This window comes from Apaloderma vittatum, unplaced genomic scaffold, assembly GCF_000703405.1.
Source record: "Apaloderma vittatum isolate BGI_N311 unplaced genomic scaffold, ASM70340v1 scaffold4860, whole genome shotgun sequence".
In the NCBI taxonomy this organism is placed as follows: domain Eukaryota; kingdom Metazoa; phylum Chordata; class Aves; order Trogoniformes; family Trogonidae; genus Apaloderma; species Apaloderma vittatum.
Window position 1 is genome coordinate 48,795 of NW_009694942.1, and position 5,346 is coordinate 54,140.

Below are 5,346 nucleotides of genomic sequence, written 5' to 3' on the forward strand. Positions count from 1 at the left end.
GCACAACCAGGAGACCTGCCAACACCACGAGTAGCTTCTGCCACCTGAACTTCACCCAAATCTCTTCATATAGTTAGAAGCTACAGGGGCTTACACAAGATGATTTCCTCACTGAAGCAATCACCACAGAAATCAGCTGGACAGAACTAGCTGTAGTGTGTAGGATGAACAAACACATAAGCACTACTGCTGTGCAAGTGACCTTTGGTTTTGGAACATGGAAAAACCTTAGTTCTTATAATTTAACTAACACTTTCTAAAAATTAAATGTTCTTTTTTACATGCCAAAATGACTGTTTAATCTTTTGCAACTATTTTTGCTAAAACTACTCAATGAATTGAATACCTTCAGTCCACCTGAATCTGATTTTTTAATGTTTATTTTCATGCAAAGAAAACCTGCTGAAAAATAGAACTTAGTGCAACACACAATTTGATTTTCTTCTGCTCTCAATAAATTCTAAACAGATGTTTCAGGAGCCAAACATAACAGAAGTCATCTCCTTTCACATACTAATGGAGAATGTGGGTGAGAATTTAATATGAAAAACAGTAAAACAATATTCAGGATCCATATTAGTAGGTGATTATAATACATAAAAGGAAGAATGAGAAGGTGAAACATAAGATTATGTTAACAGAAGAGTAGAATTTGCTGTGTCAGAGACCACTATCAGCTAAGTAAGGGCTCAATGGTCAAAAGGAGTCCAAAGTAACCTCCTCATTCTCCAGGACTGTGATGCCTTGGACTATTGTTCACCTCAGCTGCCCTCCCTCTTCAAGGCTAGGGACCCCCTCCTCCAGAGGGAAGCAGCACCGTATGTCCCTCTTCCACTCCTTTCACACTCTCGGCTGTGGCTTGTGCAGGATCCAGTGAGGAGAGCAGCACTGCTGGGTGGGCAGGATGAATCACTGGAGAATTCTTGCTAGCTCCTTGCAGACTGCATCAGGACTCCAGGACTCACATGACAAATGCACGTCACCAAGGATAGGCGGTACTTGGCAGTTACGCCTAGAAACCTGGCTGAACCAGTTTCTCTCTCTTTCAACCTTTTTTAAACTGTTTTTTTTTTAATTTTGTTTTTAATAACTGCATAATGTTTTGTTTAGGCACTTTAGAGCCCCGCTGCAATACAGTAAAGTCTCAAGCGTGTACAGTGCTGAAATGCCTCAGGAAGCTAGTTTGCAGAACACGAGGTAACACTGGCTTTATAATTTACTTCCCAGTGCATTTATCACAGCTGAGAATTAGAATTAAATCAAACTAAGTTTCAGAGAGCAACTTTCATCAGGCAGTGAGGGGGGAAAAAGAAGAACTTTTTGTCTTTTGTATGAGGGACAGTAAAGCCCACTCCGGAGAAGGAATGCATTAGCCTCAAGCATCAGAGAGGTGGGTGGCAGTGAAGAACTATACTAGAATTTGCACTCAGTGGATACATTTATAGCATTAGCTGCCAAAGGTCAATGTGTGTGTCTGTGTACTTTACAAGGAAAGCAAACAAGGGACAAGGCAGAAAGGAACAGTAGTTGCACTGCATCCAAGACCACTCACATAAATGCAGAAGTCATTCTGACTTCCTTTTCTGATTGATTTGATAACCTGTCCTTTTTTTGAGTTAAGGTCTTACTTTCAACTCATGGAAAGTGTTTCCAAGATAAATTATGGAACAGAACGGTGCAGTAAGAGTACAAAAACTATCACAGAGCACGCATTCCCCAATTCGCAAACACATCAAATACACCAGCAAGTGGCATCTTCCAGTTTTCTTTTTTGCCTTATTGACTAAGCTTGTAACAACATAATGCTCCCTCACTCATGCCTTGAACTTCATCTCAGCCACACAAGAAATACCCTGTGCTTTGTTTTACACTACCCTGGGCTCTGGCAAGACTGGCCTGCCAAATCAATACCTTTGAACAGAATTACATCCAATAAGCAATTACAGCTAGGCATGGCCCTTTCCTGCCAATCAGACAAGATAGAGACCTTTCCCTACCCTTATTTAACTTTCTGCCTGATACAATGTAAAAGGATTGATTTGTAAAGAACTAAGAGTGTATCTGCTTTTTGACTTAGCATCTACTTTGTACATATTGATTAAACAACGAAAAAACTGGAAGTGGATGAAAGAAGGACCTACTGCCACAGAGAAATGCCATCTACTTTTTGCTGCCTTCTGCTATTGCTAGCTGACTATTTCTGTCCATAAGAACGCACAATCTACCTATAAATGGGAAATGGACACAGCACAAATTGATTTGGTAACATCACACCGGCATATTGTATGAATAACGAGGTTCAGGTGCAGCCTGTCACACAGTAGGCCTATCAGCGTAACTAACTTTTTTAAAGTGGGCTGATTAACACTTAAGTGACCAAAGGGAAAAAATATAAAAAATAACATTTACTCTTGATACAACTTTCCTTTGCATTTTTAAGGAATTGTTTGCTGCAAAAAAAAAGTACTTAAAATTGCTCTGAATCATATTCCCGTTACAATTAACTCCAACAAATTCAAATGAAAAACTGAGACCATCTTCACCAGGTAATCTTTATTACTAGCTGAATTCAAATTGTTTTGAAAGACCTTGGTCATTGGTGTGAAAATACTCCAGAAAATGCAGCAGCTCCATCTTCAGTTTCCTGTTATCTAGATTCTTCATAGCTATTTCTAAACTCAGAGAAATTCATTACTCAAAAAGAAAATAGTAAGCAACATTATTTCATTCTGACCAACTCACAGGTTATGCACACTGGACACCAATTTATTCTTAGTCAAAGATGTAGCCCTTTTACAGACAATATTTTCCTTAACAATTCAAGCTGTTCGGTATAACTGAGCAGCTGTTGTCACCTTTGAATTAACTAACATAAGAAGCAAGAAAATACTAGAGGTAACAGAAAAGCCTGGGTAATGTACCACAGGATATTTTACTTAAATATATTTCACTTGGTTCATGAAGTCCCACTAGCTATGCATTAGCACAGCTTTGTCAGCCCTACAGCGGCTCCAGAGGCACTCATCAGACGTTATATCAATCTCTTAGGTATTAGGCACATTAGATAGACTTGTATGCAGGACAAGTGTCTTTTTTTGCTAGCTTTCTGCCCCAGAAGGATGTCCCCATGGCAGGTCATGCCTGGAAGTACTGCCTAGCATTATCTCCCTCTTCACTCTAGAAGGAAACTCTCATGCACAGCTCACGGTATTGCACCAGGTAACTAGTTTGACTGTGACCTACCCAGTCTTGATACCAGGAGAGCAGATACCCCCAGTCACTCCCTGCACCAACCAGTTAGAGCTTCCCAGAGCACTAGGGGCATCCCAGGACCATGCAGGCTACTTGTTTCTCACCTAGATGGCCACACTTGCGTGGGACCTATATGCATTGACCCCTCGCTCATCATCCCATGGTATTAACTGCCACTTCAACTGAAACACGCGGTATCACTGAAAAGTGTAGTACATGGAACGGAGACTGTCTTCTTATGCGGAATACCACAGTAACAGTCAATCTAAAGCACAACAGACATTAAACAAACACAGCAATAGGCTGATTAACTGATTTAATCAAGCTGATTTGTAAAAAAGTCAATTATCTAATCCAGGCACCTTTAAATAAGCATCTAACTTCTACAATGGTTCCTGCAATATTGTAGAGTCAAAGCAATTTGAGTTCTGAATTTCTCACCAACTAGTTTTAGATGTTTGCAAAAAGGCTTGAAAAGGAGAAAAAACTTTCTGCTTCAGGCTACACAAATTCCAGTGTGTCCTACATACTGTAACCTCTAGATCAATTACTTCCTGCAACTTTTCAAAATATTCTTTTTAGGTTTGCCTTAATGTGCCTTGAGCATATCAGGTGACCAACGAAACTACTATAATTGTACTTTATGCTGAGGACCTTAGATGCATGAAGTTACCTGATAGACAAAGACTCAAGCATTTTAGACGCATGTAATAAGCTTTTGGCTGAAGTACCAAGGCTTACATTGAAGAATACTGCAAATAAACAGAAAGTAAAACATCTGCTCCACTGCTGAGTTGGTGTTAGTACTGTAAATTCAATTGCAAACTTTGTTCCAAGCAAGCCACCCACAATGCTGCAAAAGAGACAACAATTTAATACAGAAGGTCTGAACCCACTTCCCTTTATGTCATTGAGAATTCTACTACTATCTTAAATAAGATTCTGCAAAACCTCTGCTATTTGGCTTCAGATAAGAATAAAAATGAAAAAAAAATCAGCATGTGGGTGCCTAGAATTTTACTTGTGATTTTCTGATGAGTCTCGTGTGCTTTTGAAGCTCTCTCTTCTTAGTTGTTTAGAGAAGTCTCCAGTCACTTTACAAAATGGAAAAGCTTTCCTCTTTCCACTAAGGCAGCTTGAAGAAAAGGAAACCAGAAAACCAGCATAACCCAAGAAGTTCATTCAGAACAGCTGGACACTGACACTATGCCTACAAAAAAAGTAGGTTTCTTTAACAAATACAAGGAAGCATTCACGTTGAATTGCTTCCCTTAAGGAGTGATCCTCTTTCTGTATCTTTGAGAGTTATTGTTGCTTCTAACCTTATGACCTTTCTCTGAACAGTCCCAAAAGCCTCTTCCTAGCCAAAAATTAGATAAATGAATCAAATACCTCTTAAATCACGATTTAGCAAGGAACTAGATTAAGCTAAAAATATGTTTTCTAAAAAACCATTCACAAACAAAACTACTTGGCCTTAACACTGCAGTATAAGAATGTAATACTGATATAAAACTGAACTGTAACCAATGGAATGACTCCTGCCAGAACTGATCTAGGAATGATATCGCTGGATATGTTTCTCCACAGAATATTATGTTTTACATAGTTTTAAATAAATCCACAAATCTCTCCATATCCCATTTTCTCTTTTCTTTCAAGGAAGGGGGAAGGAAGAAGTATAGTAAGGAAAGGGAAGTGGGAGACTTTCATCTGAAAATGCTAGAATTGTACATGACTCATGATCTGTTTTAAAGGTATATGGATGCAGTTATTGAGCTATAGATCAGGGAATGAAGTGTTTAGCTTGCAAACTTCTCAGTACAGCAGTAATTTTCTTTTACAAGGTCCACTTTCAGTAAGGCTGGAGGCAAGAGGGGGTTTAAGTGTGAAGAAAAGTTACTGAAAGCAATACATAAAATTTAAAGAGCACTGAAGAACTTCAAGTATGAAAAGCTTTTAAGATACAGTAAAAGAAATTACTTGCTGATGCAGCATCAGAAGGAAATCTGTTACAGGCAATGCTACTGAGAGACAAGAAGCACACTTGCACTGGAGCAAGCTACAGGGAAGTATTTTGGCCCTGGCTTTGCC